A 17980-nucleotide genomic window follows, 5' to 3' on the forward strand; every position below is an offset into this window, starting at 1 on the left:
TGAAGTCATCTCTGTTTTTGCCACTGATTAGAGACAGAACTCTTACAACTGACTTACTCTCATGGAGAGAATACATCTCCTTAACATCGCTGCCAAATTAATACTGCATCTGCAAGGCCAGAGAAAAACCGAGCTAAGAGGATCTTCCTGCATAATTTATGAGAGGCTGAGTCATAGAATAAGCGTTTACAATGGCCTGTTTGCCCAAGGTAGGGAGTGATAATGCAGCTATTAGTCACCGCGCTGGGGACAGTGGTGTTTATGTGCCTCCTCAGGCCTCCTGCCTCTTACTTACTCCCTCTGTCGATTTCTGGGGCGGTCTCCAGCCTCTCTGTCCACTGTTGGCCTTCTTACTGTTTGGGGGTCGGAGCTTTGAAACTCAGTGTTATGTGTTCAGACGGAAATGATGTTATGAAAACTGAAGGACTGTAGGCCCCCAGGCTCTGCTGTCCATGGGACTGTCCAGGCAAGCCTACTGGAATGGGTCGCCATTTCCTGCTCCAGGGGATCTTCCTGACCCAGGGATTCAATCTGCGTCTCCTGCATTGCAGGCAGATTCTTTACCAGTGAGCCGTCTGGGAGGCCCAATCGTATTTCTAAATGATGAAGGCTTAAAAAAGGCTACAAATGGACAGGTTCTGTGCCAACTGTGCTGGGCACCATGAACGGAGCCGGGGTGGGTACAAAGGAGAGGGAGACAGGCCTTGCTCCCAGGGTGCTGCCTATTGCCAGAGAGACAGGTCGTATCCCTGACAGCATGGGTTCAGTGCCTGCGGGGAGAGAAAGGTCCAGAGAGCGGGTGGTATGCACAAGGCACAACCTCCTCACTGGGAGAAAATATTGGAACCCCTACATTTGGGGCTGTGTGAGGGCATCGCAGGGGTCAGCAAAGCTGCCCTGGAGGGGGGGCAGGCATGCCTGCTGCGCAAGCGGCCAGAGGCATCCTCTCCCACGCCTGTCCACCCTCCTCCTGCTGCCCCGGCTCCGGGGGGCAGGCCCGCCTTTGCCGTTTTGAAAGACGAGCAGCATCGCAGCTTTGCCAGCAGCCCTCCGGGCTCCAGGGCTGCAGCAGGCTCGGCTCTCCGTGTCCTCCACCCGGGCCTGGTCTGGAAGCACAGCCCCTTTGGGACTGTTCTCAGCATGGACAGCGGGAGCCAGGGCCTGGCAGAAGCCCCGGGTGCCTCTTAAAGCTTTCGCTGGGACAGAGGGCAGCCAGGGCCAAGGCTGGCGTCAGCGTAGAGGCCTACCCAGCCCTTTCCTGGGGAGCTGTCATGCCCCCCACCGGGCAGCGGCGTTGGGGGTGGGCTGCTGGGGGAGGCTGGACCCGCGGTGAGACAGGGAGGAGGTGGGGCTGACCCAGCAGGGTGGCGACGGAGTAAGGCAGGAGCGGCATCTCAGAGCGAGCAGCGCTGCCGGGAGTTGGGGGCCCGAGGGGCCAGGGGTTAGGGTCTCGGTGCCGGTGGGTGGCAGTGACCCCACTGGGGAAGAGGGCACCTGAGCGGAGCGGGCCAGGCCGGGCTGCGGGACATCTGACTCCAAGCGTGTGGCATCGCGGGCGGAGAGCACAGAGCCCGCCCTGCCCCGCGCGTGGGCACGTGGTTCCAGGAGGCTCTAGCGGGTCCTCCTGAGTAGCTTCCCTCGCCCACCTTTCGCTTAGCAGTAGAGAGAACAGAGGTGAGGAACTCGCCTCAAGGTCGTTCAGAGCGCGAGGCCGAGCTTGCCGTCGAGTCCCCGTGCCCCTCCCTGTCCCAGGCCGTGTCCTCCCCAGACTGGGCCCTCCTGGAGCCCGTCCTCTGGCTCATAGCTAGTGGATAATGACATTTTGTTTTCCGCAGTTTTTCAAGTGAGTTCACACCCATGGTCTGATTGAAAAAGTAATTAGTATTCAGATTAGCGCTCGCCTCACGGTCCGCTGACACGGGCACCAAGCAAGGGACAAAGCAGCAGTGTGTCCGTGATCTCTGATTTACAGCCGCGGTGCCCAGCGGGCTCTGGGCAGAAGGCTATAAATAAAATTAAAATAAATGGAAACAATGCACCTATAAATTGTGTTGCAGGAACCTCCAATTGCCTTTTAGAGGAAACCCCCGATAAAACGGTGTTTGGCAATCCGTCTGAAGGAGAAGGGGCAGTCGATCATGGTGGCAGAGTCAGTAAAGTGAAGGGCGGGCTGCGTTGCTGGAATATTCCAAGTATGAAAACGAGCAGACGCCCCTGAGACGTGCCATGTGGCGCTGGCTGTGCGGGAGCGTCCCGGTGCGCCCTCGCCAGTGGGGTGGAGTCTAGCGGAGACTGCGGGCCGTGTGGGATGCCGCTCGTTGCTCTGTTATCTGTTTTCTTTCCCAAGTCGACCCCCGGGCTGCGGTTGTGGACGCTGGTGGCTGCTTTTGAGGGAAATGCAGGGAGTGGCCCACCTGCAGACAGGTGCTCCAGGGCCTGCGGGCGCGTCCACAGAAGGGGCTGTGGGCCTTCCACACAGAAAAATCACTTTGTCTATTTGAAATCTTGCTGCGTTTAGATGAAAGGTGTCTCTGTTATAATATACGAGAAAGGTTAAAAAAAAATAGGCTGTCCATTTTAGTAAAATACTTTATGAAAGATTGACTTTAAAAAAGTTCTGATGCTTATTCTGCTGAAATAAAGTGAAGTGAAAGTGAAGTGTTAGTTGCTCAGTCATGTCCGACTCTGTGACCCCAGGGAGTGTAGCCCGCCAGGCTCCTCTCTCCATGGGATTCTCCAGGCAAGAGTACTGGCATCCATTCCCTTTCTCCAGGGGATCTTCCCGACCCAGGGATCGAACCCAGGTCTCCTGCATCGCAGGCAGATTCGTTACTGGCTGAGCTGCCGGGAAGCCCGCAGTGGATGGTAACTGCCCTGCTAGTGCATTCTCGGGGGCAGAGGCCTCCCCGGCGCTCTCTCGTACGCTGCACCTTTCCTGCTTCTCCTGGGCTCTGCAAAGAACAGGGCAGGACGGCCAGGTCGGCAGAAGGGCGCAGGGCCCGTCTCCCGCTAAGCCACGCTGGGGTTTCTCTTCCAGAATGAACTTAAGGGTACGTGGAAGCCCAGAGGGGAGAAAACACATGCGTGCCGTGAGCCCTGGCCGAATGGAGAAGGGGTCCCCGAGGCTTGGGCAGGTTTGAGGCGGACAGCCCACCTTGGTTGAGGCCGTGTTGGGTTGCTGTGAGCACACACTCATGTTAGTCTCACTGACTCAGTTCTTTATGTGCTAACGAGGCAGAGTTCAGAATCCCTGTTTGCTCTGCGTGAAAGCACTTGGAAGTTGCTCTGTCGTGTCTGGCTCTGTGACCCCACGGACCATGCAGTCCATGGACTCTCCAGGCCAGAATACCGGAGTGGGGAGCCGTTCCCTGCTCCGGGGAGAAGTAAAAGCGCTTGTGTGACTTTGTTTTTCTTTTGGCTGCAACTGCATCTTGTGGGATCTTAGTTCCCCAGCCAGGGCTCGATCCCAGGGCCCTGCAGTGGAAGCCTGGAATCCTAACCACTGGACTGCCAGGGAAGTCCCACCACTTCCGTGCCTGGTACCTCAGTCGATTGACCTTGGGGAAGCTAGGTTGTTTGGTCTTGAAGGTCTCAGCTCAGGCCCCACAGTAAGCACCCCTGAATTGTAGACAGAGGACTCGGAGTGGGACAGGGCCGTGGCAACTGCCAGGCTGCTGTCAGCCTCCTGACGGCCTCTCAAGGTTGGCTGCTGGGAGCCGGCCCAGACTGCCAGCCCCCTGCCCCTGGCGGAGCCCACAGTGCATTCCGTACGGAGCCCCGGGCCTTACCTGCAGGCCCTGAACCTCCTGCCCTGTCCTCGCGGACTTGGCTCCGGGGGAGATGAGGCTCCAGGAGCAGCTGGGGGAAGGCTGAACCTGCAGGGGAGGGAGGGGCGGGCTGGCCGGCTCAGAACACTTTCTCCAGGAGGAGGTGACAGCTGGGCAGAGAAGTCTGAGCTCCTGTAGGTGGTGACCTGGTGGTACTTCCGAAGAAGCAGGAAGCTCTGGAGCTGTGAGCAGTTTGATTTCTCTGGCCTGAGTGAGGCAGCCGCTCGGGCTCACAAGGGGAAAGCCTCGCTTCTCTGGGCTGCGTGAGCCTGAGCCTGGTGCAGGGGCCCCCGAGGGAGGGATCCAACTGCAGGCCTCTTAGCTTTTTTTTTTTAAGTATGTCACAGTCTCTTCCTTTTTATAAATCTAAGCATCGTTGACCTTCAACATTGTTACTTCCAGGCACACAACATAGTGATTTGATATCTGCATGTATTACCAAGGGCTTCCCTGGGAGCTCAGTTGGTGAAAAATCCACCTGCAATGTGGCAGATCTGGGTTCGATCCCTGGGTTGGGAAGATCCCCTGGAGAAGGAAAAGGCTACCCACTCCAGTGTTCTAGCCTGGAGAATTCCATGGAGTGTGTAGCCCATGGGGTTGTGGAGAGTTGGATTTGACTGAGCAACTGTCACTGCTGGGGCTTTCCATGTAGCTCAGCTGGTGAAGAATCTGCCTGCAATGCAGGAGACCCCAGTTTGATACATTGTTATATTGTAATATATATATATGCCTATATTGCAAAACATTATATTAGTATGTATATATTAGGATGTATACATATCACAGAACGACCCCGAGGTTGGTCTCGCTCCTGTCTGTCAGCGCGCGGGGTTATTACAGTGTTTTTGACTCACGTCCTGTGCCATACGTTTCATCCCGGTGCCTCATTTATTTTAAAACCACAGGTTTGGGTCTCCTGATCTCCATCGTCTGTCTCCCTCTTCCTGCCTCCACCTGTCTGGAAACCACCTGTTAGTTCCCTGTATGAGTGTTTCTGTTTTGTTATGTTTGTTCATTTGCTTTGTTCATTCAAAATAAGTCTTTGTCTGGCTTGTGTTACTCAGCGTAATTCCCTTCAGGTCTGTCCACGTTGTTGCGAATGGCAAGCCCGCATTCTTTTTCACGGCCGGGCAGTAACCCATTGTGCACACGTGCCCCGTCTTCTTCATCGTTTGTCTGTTGGACACGTGGGTTGCTTCCGTGTCTGGCTGTTGTAAACACTGCTGCGGTGCACCTGGGGTGCACATGCCTTTTCAAATCAGCACTTGTGTTTTGTTTGGGAAAATGCCCAGAAGTGGAATTTCTGGATTGTATGTTAGTTCTGCTTTTATTTCTTGAGGACCCCTCCCTTTGTTCTCCAGCGGGTGTTCCGGGTTGCGTTCCCACGCAGCACCCGTGCGTGAGGGCTCTCCGTGTCCTGGCCAGCACTTGATATTAGTTGTCTTTTTGATAATAACCCATTTTAACAGGTTTCAGGTGATACCTCATTGTGGTTTTGATTTGAATTTCCCTGATCACTGGTGATAAGCATCTTTCAAATGCCTGTTGGCCATCTGCATTTTCTCTTTGGAAAAAATGTCTGTTCAGTTTTTCTGTCCATTTTGAATTATTTTTCTGTATTTCATGAGAAAGTAGCACAGTTCTTCTGCATGTAGTTATGCACGCTCCCCACACCATTTATCGAAGAGGCTGTCTTTTCCCTGTTGTAACTCTTGCCTCCTTCATTGTAGTTTAATTGGCCATGCAAGTGTTGGTTTTTCCTGGGCTTTCCTTTCTGTCCTGTTGACCTGTTTCTCTTTTTGTGCCAGTACAATGCTGTTCTGATGACTGCAGCTATGTAGTATAGTTTAAAATGAGGGTGTCTGATGCCTCCAGCCTTGTTCTTCTTTCTCCACATTGTTCTGGTTGTTGGTGGTCTTTTGTATTTCCATACAAATTTAAAAATTATTTATTATAGTTCTGTGCAAAATGCCATTGGTACTTTGATAGGGATGGCATTGAATCATAGATCGACTTTGGGAATATGGTCATTTTAATTACACTGATTTTTCCAATCTGTGAGCACTTATATCTTTCCATTTGTTTGTCTTGTCTTCAGTTTATTTGATCAATATATTGTAGTTCTCCAAGTGCACGCCCTCCTTTTACCTCCTCGGTTAGCTTTAGGTCTGGGATCTCCACGTGCACGCCCTCCTTTTACCTCCTCGGTTGGCTTTAGGTCTGGGAATTTTGTTTTGTTTTTGATGCACTTCTAAATGAGACTGTTGCCTTAATCTCTCTTTCTTACGATTTCTTGTTAGTGTGTAAACCTACAACAGATATTTGCATATTAATTTTGTGTCCTGCAACTGAACTGAATTCATTCATGGGTTCTGAGGGTGTTTTGATAGCATCCTTAGGGCTTTCTGTAGCGTGTCAAGCGGTTACAAATAGTGCCAGTCCTACTTCTTCCTTTCCTGTTTGGACTCCTTTCCTTTGGTTGTTTTTCTTGTCTTTTTGCTGTGGTAGGAGTTGCGATACTATGTTGCGTGAAAGCGGCAGGAGTGGACATCCTGCTCTTATTTCTCACCTTAGGGGAAATGCTTTCAGCTTTTCATCACAAACTGTGACGTGGGCTGTAGGTTTTTCATATATGGCTTGTATTATGTTGAGGTATGTTCTCTTTATACCCACTTTGTTGAGTTTTTTTATTATAAGGGGTTGTTGAAGTTTTTCAAAAGCTTCTATTGAGATGATCATATGGTTTTTATTTTTCAATTTGTTAATGTGGTAAATCACACTGATTTGCAGATATTGGAGCATCCTCGTATTTCTGGGCTGAATCTCACTTGATCATGTTTGTGATCCCTTTAATATATTGTTAAAACCAGATGTTCAAGCTGGTTTTAGAAAAGGCAGAGGAACCAGAGATCAAATTGCCAGCATCCACTGGATCATGGAAAAAGCAAGAGAGTTCCAGAAAAAACATCTATTTCTTCTCTATTGACTATACCAAAGCCTTTGACTATGTGGGTCACAGTAAACTGTGGAAAATTCTGAAAGAGATGCGAATACCAGACCACCTGACCTGCCTCTTGAGAAATTTATATGTAGGAAGCAACAGTTAGAACTGGACATGGAACAACAGACTGGTTCCAAATAGGAAAAGGAATACATGAAGGCTGTATATTGTCACCCTGCTTATTTAACTTCTATGCAGAGTACATCATGAGAAACGCTGGACTGGAAGAAACACAAGCTGAAATCAAGATTGCCGGGAGAAATATCAATAACCTCAGATATGCAGATGACACCACCCTTATGGCAGAAAGTGAAGAGGAACTCAAAAGCCTCTTGAGGAAAGTGAAAGTGGAGAGTGAAAAATTGGCTTAAAGCTCAACATTCAGAAAACAAAGATCATGGCATCTGATCCCATCACCTCATGGGAAATAGATGGGGAAACAGTGGAAACACTGTCAGACTTTATTTTTGGGGCTCCAAAATCACTGCAGATGGTGACTGCAGCCATGAAATTAAAAGACGCTTACTCCTTGGAAGGAAAGTTATGACCAACCTAGATAGCATATTCAAAAGCAGAGACATTACTTTGCCAACAAAGGTTTGTCTAGTCAAGGCTATGGTTTTTCCTGTGGTCATGTATGGATGTGAGAGTTGGACTGTGAAGAAGGCTGAGCACCGAAGAATTGATGCTTTTGAACTGTGGTGTTGGAGAAGACTCTTGAGAGTCCCTTGGACTGAAAGGAGATCCAACCAGTCCATTCTGAAGGAGATCAGCCCTGGGATTTCTTTGGAAGGAATGATGCTAAAGCTGAAACTCCAGTACTTTGGCCACCTCATGCGAAGAGTGAGGTGAAGGGAATGGAGAAGGGAATGGCTACCCACTCCAGTATTTCTTGCCTGGAGAATTCCTTGGACAGAGGAGCCGGGTGGGCTGCATGGTGTCAAAGAGTGGGACATGACTGAGTGACTAACACTCTTTTCGCTTTCACTAACACTTCTTTCAATGTTTAGAAGAATCCACGTGTGAAGCATTCTGGTCCTGGACTTGGCTTCCTGGGTTTATGATTATTGAATCAGTTTCACTCTGGCAGTCTGTTTGCTCGTTTTTTGTGTCTTCGTCAGTCCATCCTGGGAGAGTGTGCGTTTCTTGGAGTTTATCTATTTCTTCTGGGTTGCCTGTTTCATACAACTGTCCACAGTGGTCTCTTGTGACCCTCTTATTTCTGTGGTGTCAGTTGTAACCTCTCTTTCCTTTCTGACTTTATTTGGGCCCTCTTTTTTTTTTTCCTGGATGAGTCTGGCTAAAGCTTTACCAATTTTCTCTTTTCAAAGAACCAGCTCTTTGGTTACACTGATCTTATTTTGGTCACACTGTGCAGGTTTGAAGATCTCAGTTCCCCACTGGGGGATGGAACTCAGGTTGCGGCGGTGAGAGCGCCAGATCTTAACCACGAGACCACCGGGGACCCCCCACCGATCTTTCGGTTGTACTTGAGCTTCTTATTTCATTGATTTGTGCTGCGGTCTTTACGATTTCTTTTCTTCTACTCACTTAACGGGTTTGTGTGTAGGAACGCTTTCCGAGCTGACGGGCAGCACGGATGGTCGTCTGTGTGCCTAGATCGGTGCCTGGACAGCTTTGTTGGTGCGCTGAGCAAGTGGGCGTGTCGTCTGGATGGCGTGGGCACTGAGCGTGGGGTGCAGGGCACATGCTTGTGAGAAGGTGGAGGGGGCGGGGACAGGGTGGTTGGGGCTGGGTCTCTGGGCCCGCAGGGTCCCAGTCCTGTCTGAGCGTCTGTTGGGCCCAGGGGACGCCGTGTGTGCTGGAGCACTCAGTGGGCGGCGCGTCCTGCCTCGCCTGTGCAGTGCCGCGTCTCTGGGTTTTGCACCGTCCCCCTCTTCATCCTAGCCCTGCAACGTGAGCGAGGCCTTGTCCTCCCCAGACTTCACACTCTTATTGGTGAGACAGTCCGAGTGGTGTGGCGGCTCAGGGCACAGGCGGTGGGCCGGTCCTGCTGGGGCGGCGCTGGGGGGGAGGGCAGTAAAGATCACTGGCCTCTCTGCGCCTCCGTACCCACCGCTGTCGGGTGGGCATAATGACCCCGGCCTCCTCGGCTGGTTCTGAGCGTTAGTGCTCCTGCATGCGGCGGCTCTCAGGAGGCCTCCTGCGCAGAGGGGCACTCAGCCGCTGTTCGCCATTGTTGTTACCATTATGTGCCTTTTTATAGGAGCAGTGACGACTGCCTTGCAGAAGGCGGCAGCGGGTACGACGTGACTGGCACAGATGGCACTCTGTGAGCCGTCCGTCCTGGGACGCCACGTGGTTGCCAGGCCCTCTGCTGCGCTGTACGACTGTCTCACATGCTAACCGTGTCCTGTCATCGAGCTGCTGAGAGGCGTCCCCTTGTCATCTGTGCACAGAGGAGCGTGGTGGCTGCAGCCACGGTGGGAGGCGGGCTGGGGCTGGGGGTCTTTCGTTCTGCGGGTGACTCCTAGAGCCTTCTGGAAAGCTCTCTGGAGGGGCCGTATCATCACATTTGTTTTGAGGGTAGGAGTGTTACTGTAAAGATTGGCACACAGGGTGTGAACTGGAGCCTGGCACCCTGGTTCTCGGGGCTGAAGTGGGGTCCAGCCTCCTTGGTAGTAAAGCAGGGAAGTTGCATGTTGTTCTGAGAGGATCTGCCCTTGGGAACAAGTCCTCTGCAGGAAGCAGCTCCTCTCGTCTCCCTGGGTCCCCCGGACGGCCCCCGCGTGTTAGCAGGGGGCGATGCTGCCCCCATTCGTTAGAGATGTGTCTGCAGCCTGCCACGTGCACTGAGCATTTGTGGAGGCGTGCAGTAACCCCAGGCCAGGCGCCCGTGCGCTGTCCAGTCCTGTCCAGTCCTGACGGGGGTGCACAGCCTGTCTCTGGCCGCCACTTGCAGGGCTGCAGGCCTGGTTGGGTAACTGGCCTCATGTGCGCTGAACGTGGAGACCCTCGGTGCCCTGTATCCCAGGCTGTGGCCTGGGAGGCTCCATGAGCTGCTGTTGAGAAAGGAATCCCCAGCGATGTGCTCTGCCTCCATTTCCTTCCACATTTGTGAGTTTATCAGCTTAGTTGCGAGGCTTCCGGGCAGCTCCACCTCCTTCCTTTGATTCCCTGACATCGAGCATTCCGTACGCACCTCCCTGTGTGCCGGGGGATGGCCCCGGTCATGAGAGCTGAGGACTGAGCCTCGTGATGAACAGCCGTACCACATCGTCAGGGTGGGCGGTGCTGAGACAGGAGTGGAGAGGTGGGATGGACACAGGGGGCGTGGGGTTGGTGGAGCTTGTGGGGTCGGGGTGGACTGTCGGGAGCCCAGCACAGCTGCAGCGGAGGGGGCAGGGCTGCGGCTGGGGCGGCCCTGGACAGGGCTGCTGGGCTCAGGTTCCGCCCGGGCCTCCGTGGGGTCTGTGTCTGAGACCCTCCCCGATCACAGACGTGACGAGGCCACCACCCCCACCGGTCAGCACCGTGAGGTTGATGCCCCAGCGAGGCAGGGCTAGGGGCTGAGCCGTGTCATGGCTCCTCGCCCCCGTGGGTCTCCTGAGTGCAGAGCAGGAGAGGAGGCTGGCGTGGCAGGCCCTGGACTGCCCCGAGGGCACGGCGTCCTCTCTTGGAGAGGAGGTGTGGGGCAGGTGGTCTCAGGGTTCCCCCCGGTGTCAGGTGGTGATCCCTGGGGGCTTCCGCTCTGGAGCCGTCAGGGCAGCAGAGCCCCGTGTGGGCCTGGAGCCCAGGGCCCCGCCTCCCCGGTCTGGGGTTCCCGCCTCGCCTGCGGGCGGCTCTGGGTGCCATCAGAGTGCCCTGCTGGTGCAACTTCAGTTTGCTCATCAGTGGAGGAAAGAGCGTGGGCTTCCCAGGTGGCGCTCATGGTAAAGAACCCGCCTGCCTCTGCAGGAGACACAAGAGACGCGGGTTCGATCCCTGGGTCGGGAAGATCTCCTGGAGGAGGGCCTGGCCACCCCCTCCAGTGTTCTTGCCCGGAGAATCCCATGGACAGAGGAGCCTGGGGTCCCTAGTCCGTAAGTTTGCACAGAGTGGGATGCGACTGAAGCGGCTACGCCTGCGTGCGTGGAGGAGAGGGCGTAAACTGAGGTGTTAGGACTTTTAGTGAATCATTCTGAGAGAGATGCCTCCTCTGTCATCTGAGATGCTCAGGGCCGTCTTCATCTCTGCGTCAGATGGGAGGGCGTCTGTGCTCAGGTGCCTGACGCCGTTTCCAGCCCTCTACGTGGGTTCTGACTACATCTTTTGTTCCATTGAGAAGATTAAGGGCAGTATTTGGTTGAAAAAATTTTAATGAAGCACCTAACAGGGCTATTACTCATTTTTGAAACGCGTTGCTGGGGTTACCATAGTAATTTTAAACCTTTTATTAAATATTTTCCCTTCTTGTCCGACGTCAGCGTCTTGCTCCGTGCTGGTGGGGGAGCTGCAGCCCCGCGGACCTGGCGCCTGGGAAGAATTTTCTAGCTCTGTGGAGTTAAATCATTCAGGGAATTTATGTTATAGGAACATAAAGCTTATAAATCTAGTTTATCATATCTATCATTTAATTGTTCATGCAAGCTAGCTCTTCATGTAGCGATTTACAGTAATCTCAGTGAAATAACAGTTTTGTGTCACAAAATGAATAATGCATGCAAAGAAATTGTTGCACTCCTTAAAATCATTATGCTCAAAATATTAGGCTCTCTGATTTGAAAGTGATAGAATGATGATGTGTGTTAGTTGCAAGCTGGGGGCCTCAGAGTGTGGCTCAGGCGCGCGCCCAGGACAGGCCGTCTCCGGGAAGACCTGCCGCTCGCCGTGGTCACACCGCAGCCAGCAGCTGCCGGGGAGTGGCCGAGACGTGGCCACAGGCTCCGGGGGGGCCAGGGCACCGGTTCAGAGGGAGGAAGCTCTGTTTGAAAGATAAGATGCTCTTCAGACACCCATCTGTCAGGGACGAGACAGACAGATCTTGCCTCTGGTCTTGTTGCCAGGCAGACTCGTGGAGTGTGCCCTGAGCAGTCAGGAAGGGAGAGCGCGCCCAGGGCTTCTCCCTCCTGCCACACGTGTGTGTCAGCAGCTCGCGGGCACCCCGGTGTGGGCGCTGCCGTCGCCGCAGTCGTGAGGTGAGCCAGGGGGGCTGCCCCGGGCTTTGCAGCGCGTCTCCACCTGCATGTGTGTTTCCTCGGCCCCTCGAGGAGATGCGGTCTCCCGCCCGAGCCTTGGGCCTGTGAGCAGACATGGTGCGTGGGACGCTGAGGTCGGAGGAGCAGTTCCTAAGGGGCCTGGGGTCTCGGGGTGGGGGCAGCTCCTCTCCGGAAGGGGGAGGGCTCCGCTGCCCGGGAGACGCACATGAGTCTCCAGGCCGGGACTGGGATCCATCGCAGGCAGCAGTGCTGTGCCACCGTCCCTCATGCTTTGACACAGGCGTGTCACGGAACCTTTCAGACGTACACAGAGGCTGAGAGGGCAGGGCTGTGTGGCCAGCTCGCCGTGTCCCAGACTACACGGTCATCACGGCTCAGCCGGACTGGCTGCTTCTCTTCCCCCCGGCTGCAGTATTTCAGAGCAGATCCCAGACGTCATGTCGTCTCACCTCTCCGCGCTTCAGGGTGCATTCCAAGAAGAAAAGCCCTCATGCCGATCTAAGCTCGGTGCTGGTGGAGAGGCCCAGGCAGGCATCATCTCCCGCTGACCGTCATCCCCCGTCCGTCCCAGGGCCGCGTCTCGGGGGCCTCGGGCCTCCTTGGGAGCCAGTGACCCTGATGGCCAGCTGGGCAGACGGTCTTGCAGCTTAGAGAGCCGGAGCTGCCGAGCCGCCGCTCAGCTTGGGGTGGGCTGACCTGAGGTTTGTTCCATTTTGCGGCTCTAGGTTTGGTTTCTGTGTGGAGGAGGATGGTAGATGTTCCAGGAGGCAGTGTGACTGGTGGGCACGTCCTCTGCAGGAGCGGAAGTCAGGGCGCTTGCCCGGGAGGAGCGTCAGTCCCTCAGGCGTGGAAATCCACCGAAGCCTATAGGAGACACGTCTAACGGGCCGAGGTGTTAGATGGCTTTGGTCGATAGGATCTGTCATTTCCCCCACGTCTGTTTTTCAGAGATGTTCCTGTGCATTGGGATTATCGGTGGAGGGCGTTGTACCTGCTGCTCCCTGACACCCCTCTCCTCCCACGCCCCCTCCCCGTTTTGCAGACTGCAGGGAGGTGCGGTGGTCGCAAGTGTTTTCTGAGACCTGAGCCGTGTTTGCTGATGGCATTCGTCGTTCCCAGTAGGGCTTTTGAGTCCTTCACACAAGATACACAGATGACCCTGCACGCAGGGTGACCAGGCTTGCTGGTGCCCTGTGTTTCCAGAAGCGGCTCCCCTCACTCCAGGAAGGGGAGGTGGGGCTTGAAATGAAAAAGCGTTCTGTTCCAAAGGGACGTTTCTATATAAAACAGTAATACATCTGTGAGGGCCTCTTCTGATGCCTCCTCAGGAAGTGTGAAAACTAGCAGAGCGTGGAGAGGCTCTCTGTGGTGCACACCCACGGGGGGACCCCAGACCTCTGCCTGCGGTGGCCGTCCTTCCCGGAGACTGTCACCCACGGGGGGACCCCAGACCTCTATGGTGGCCGTCCTTCCCGGGAGACTGTCACCCACGGGGGGATCCCAGACCTCTGCATGGGGGCTGTCCTTCCTGGGAGACTGTCACCCACGGGGGAACCCCAGACCTCTGCCCGTGGTGGCTGTCCATCCCGGGTGACTGTCGCGTCTTAGAACGAGGGGATGGGAAGCCCGTTGGGGCAGTGGGGCTGGTCTAAGTGACCAGTCAGTGGTTTTGCAGTGGGAGGCATTGATTGTCAAGGAGAGGGTGGGATGATTCGTGAGAATAGGACGGAAGCGCACACATCACCATACCTAAAGCAGACCGACAGCGGGAGTTGGACATGTAATGCGGGAGCCCAAAGCCCGGGCTCTGTGGGACGGGGTGGGGAGGGGGTCAGAAGGAGCGGACACACGGATGCCTGTGGCTGGCTCACGTTGATGTGTGGCAGAGGCCATCACAACATTGTAATTATCCTTCAGTTAAAATTAATGAATTAAAAAAAGAGAGACAAGCATTTCCTTCGCATCCCGTTCCGAATGTTTCCCCCCGCTGCACCCCAGGGTGGTGGGGTTCTGAGGATGCCAGCAGGGCTCACGGGCCAGTGGCCCGGGCAGCTCACACCCCATGGCGGGAGCTTTCCTTGGGGGACACGGGACAACAGGGAAGGGGACCCGCCTTGGGAAGGCTGTGAGTGCGGACCGCCAGGAGTTCACTGCGGACCCGCACACGGTCTGTGGCTACCTGCAGGGAGCTTTCAAGCAGGTGGTGTGTGAGTTTTCTGTGCTTCCTCGCCAACACAACCCTGGCCTGGTCCTGCCTTCAGAGCAGGTGGCGGAGGGGGGATCCTGGGAGCCCCCGGCACACCCCCGAGCTGCCGCCTCCCCGTCTGCGACTCAGGCTGACGGTGTCAGGCCGAGTCAGGTGCAGACGCCCTGCGCCTCTGCCTGGGTGGCGGGGCCTCTGGCTGGCCTTCCGGAAGCTGTGTGATGACGTCATGTGTGATGACGTTTACGCTGATGCTGTGCGGTACTGTTTTATTGCGTTCTGTTTCCGCAAACAGTCATAAATATCGTTCCCATTTTGACTGCACCGTGACACGTTTCTCTAAGTAGCCTCACGTCCACTGCGGGCTGCAGGGCTGAGCAGTCTGTGTTCTGCTGTGTCGCCTCTTTCCGAGTGGGTCTCCACCCACCGTAAGTGGGGAACGCTGCCTCCTCCCCAGACGGTAGAGCTTCACAAGGCTGTTCCTGCACTCTGACACGTCTCGTGGTCGCGGGAGGCTCAGGGGGACACTTCACAGTGCACCCCCTCCCCCGCCCTGCTGGACACGTGCCTCGGCCTCACCTGCAAGGAGAGCAGGGGTGGGCGCTCTCCGGAGGCGGTCGTGGGTGGGATTCATCTAAGGCTGTAGGCAAGGGACCCGCGTGTTCCAGCAGCGGAGGGTTTTCCTAGCAGCAGCCGGTGGGCTGGCTCTCTCCCGGGTCCGGCTCTGGCTGCTGCAGTGCGGCTCCGTCCTCCTGGCAGGTGGGCTCCAGCTCGCAGGTAGTCTCCGGCTTGCAGGTGGCTCTGTCATGGCTCTGCCGTCGGTGACCGCCACGCCCTTAGCCAGGCTGACTTCCCCACCTTGGCCCGGATCCATGGTCAGCCTTCCTCAGGAATTCTGAGCTGGCCTCGGGGGCAGTGGGCTCGTCTCCGCCCTCCTCGTGGCCCGGGCCCCATTCCCCATCAGGGCGGCCACCACAAGCTGTCGGCTCCCCCGCGTGCTGTTGAGGGAGCCGCAGCCTCTGTCCTCTCTGCTCGAGAACGGGTCCCCTGTCCTGGGCTGGCCGGCCTGTGCCGCCCGCTGCCTCCTGCATCCCAGCAGGAGAGGCTGGCGGTGGGGTGGCCAGTGGGGCGGCCAGGCCTGGGGGTCGCGGTACCCGACTTGCTGATTGTCTCCGCCTCACTCAAAGGGAGGGATTGGACGGCTCCTGAAGCTCTTTGGGGCTTTCACTTCCTCCTGAAAGACTCGAAAGGACACAGGGAGGAGCTGAGTCAGACGCGGCCTGCCTGCCCTGTGAGCGCCGCCAGGCCGCCTTCCTTGTTGGGACGTCGGTGCTCCCTCTGTGTGGGGTGGCGGCGGGTTGCAGAACTCGCCCGCCACGTCTTCCTTTCAGCTATCCCTGTTGCTCACGCATGCCGCCAGGTGACTCTGGACGAGCTCAGGTGAGTGGCAGCTGCTGACGCTGCCTCTCTCGGGAGCGCCCGGAGGGAGTTAGGCAGCCCGGGAACAGCTGCACCCTCCTTCCTGTTATCGTCCACGCGGCTGTTCTGCATGCCTGCTGTGTGGCGGGCCTCGTGCATGGTGGGCAGGGCCTGTCCTCCTGCCGTGCGTGTGGACGGGGTGGGGGGTGAGCTCGGGGCTGAGGACGCTGTGGGGGCTCCTTCCCGCCCTCTCGGGTTAAGGTTAGGGATGCGTGTGCTGCCCGGGCTGAGCGGACCAGCACCGGGGTTGTTCTTGGGGAGCGCTGCTGAGTGTTCTGCGGTTGTGGGCTTGCTGTGTCAGGGCTGATGGCAGCATGGTGACCTTGTGTGTGTGTGGGTGCACGCGTGTGTGAAGTTCACAGTAGAAATACAGTTTGCAGAGCCCTTCTAGGGAGGGGTAAAACTAGACCCAAGATTTTGAGAGATAACCATTGTCCCTGGTGGCTCAGCTGGTAAAGAATGCCTGCAGTGCAGGAGACCTGGGTTTGATCCCTGGGTTGGGAAGATGCCCTGGAGAAGGGAAAGGCTACTCACTCCAGGATCTGGCTTGGAGAATTCCATGGACTGTGTAGTCCACGGGACCACAAAGAGTCAGACACGACTGAGTGACTTTGACTTTCACTTTGATTAAAAAAAATGTACTTGTCACACCCACTAGGTGGACGTGGAGAAGCCCGAACCCCGTGTCACACCCTGAGGGTGGGAGTGTGAAATTAGGCAGCGTGTTGGCAGTCTGACAGTTCCTCCAACAGTCTAACTTAGACCTGCCTTGTGGCTCAGCAGCTACACCCCCTAGGTGAGTGGATACTCTGGAGAACTGAAAACTTGTATTCACACAAAACTTATACGTGAATATTCACGGCAGCATTATTTATAATCGCCCGCAAAGTAGAAACAACCCAACTGCCCATCGGGTGATAAATGGATAAAAAGGATATGGTCCATCCACGCAACGGAACATCGTTCTGCTGTAAAAAGGAGGGAGGTTGTGACACTGGCTCCCGTGTGGACGAACCCTGAAAACATTCCACTCAGTGCAAGATGCCCGTGATAACAGGGCACAGTGATGTGAAGTGTCCAGGACAGGTAGGTCCATAGAGACGGAGGCAGGGAGCTGGTTGCCAGGGCTGCGTGGGGGCGTGGGAGGGCCTGCTACTGAGTCTGGGGTCTGCTTGTGGGTGATGAGACGCTCTGGAGCTAGGTGGTGGCGGCTGACGGCTGCCTGATTCTGGGAGTGTGCTAAATTCCACTGACGTGTGTGCGTTAAATTTCACGGTATGTCAATTATATCTCAGTAAAAAAAACCCAAAACCTTAAAAACCTATCTGTTGGCGTCTGCTGTGGCCTGTGAGGGGACGCAGAGGGGCTCTGCCCTCCAGGGGTGATGGTCTGTTGGGGTGAGGAGGAGTGCGAGCCTGTCAGGAGGTGCCCGCTGACTGGGTCATGGTTCCGTCTTGCTGGTTTGAGCCTGGGGGTGGGCACGGTGTCACTCTCAGGGTCACAGAGCTCCCCCTCTTCCGGGGGAGAGGGCCTGTGGGTGCCTTCCTGGCAGGAGCTCCCTGGCTGGTTGAAGGCTGCCCCGCTCCAGATTGCATGAAGTCTGAGTTCTTGGTTCTGCCCGTTGGCACCCTGGGGGGCTTGTCCTCAATCTGGCTTGCTGAGGCCCCAGCAGTTGCCCAGACCGACCTACCTTGCTCCTTCCTGGGCTCCTGTGAACACTGATGGTCACTGTCTTCCTGACTCCAGACTCCCAGCCAAGCCCGTGTCAGCTCCTCTTCTCCCCCTGTTGGCACTGTGCCCGAGCCCATCCCTCTTGCCTCCTGTGAGTGTAGCTCTGCTGTGCCAGCTGCACTGTGAGCTGCCCGAGGGGCTGCAGAGTGGCCAGCTCAGCCCTGGCCCAGGTCTCCCTGCCCCTCTGCCACCTCGAGCGAGGTCCCACTGGCCTGGGAGGCTGTCTGTGTGCCTGGCGCCAGGGCCGCTCCTCTGGGGACCTGCTTCCCTAGCAGCCTTCCAGGCTAGGGGTGGCACTTCGAGGGGCCGCCAAGGCCCAGGGCTTAGCAGCCAAGTGCCTGAAGGAAACCAGAGGCTAGAAGGGGTTGATTCGCCCCTTGTTGAGCATGCTTCTGGGTTTTCAGACCTGTTTCCCCTCTTCCCACTTTTGTCCTTGTCTCCCTCTCTGTGTTCATTGATTCTCTGATGCTCCATCCACGCTCCGCCTCCAGCCCTGTCACATTCCTGACGTGCTTATGGTGGGGCAGGGATGGTTAGGGTTTGCTCTAGACTGAACGTCTGTGTCCCTCAGATTCACATC

At 55.8% G+C, this 17980-nt stretch overlaps 1 protein-coding gene across 12 annotated transcripts in view; it reads left to right on the forward strand.

Annotated features, from left to right (window-relative positions):
* The window catches only part of TBC1D22A (TBC1 domain family member 22A), a 262637-nt gene that overhangs the window by 53063 nt on the left and 191594 nt on the right, over positions 1-17980 (forward strand). The window contains exon 1 of one of the 12 annotated variants that reach the window (XM_086404312.1): positions 14472-14618. The exons of 10 other annotated variants lie outside the window; for them this stretch is intronic. The gene's annotated coding sequence lies outside the window, so the exon portion shown is untranslated. Of the gene's footprint in view, positions 1-14471; positions 14619-15466; positions 15631-17980 lie in introns of those variants that run through there. One more of the 12 variants, XM_086404313.1, reaches the window with a different exon arrangement.

The sequence above is a fragment of the Bos grunniens genome, chromosome 5 (assembly GCF_055505025.1).
Source record: "Bos grunniens cultivar Pamir isolate PY7600 chromosome 5, Bosgru_T2T1.0, whole genome shotgun sequence".
Taxonomy (NCBI): Eukaryota; Metazoa; Chordata; class Mammalia; order Artiodactyla; family Bovidae; genus Bos; species Bos grunniens.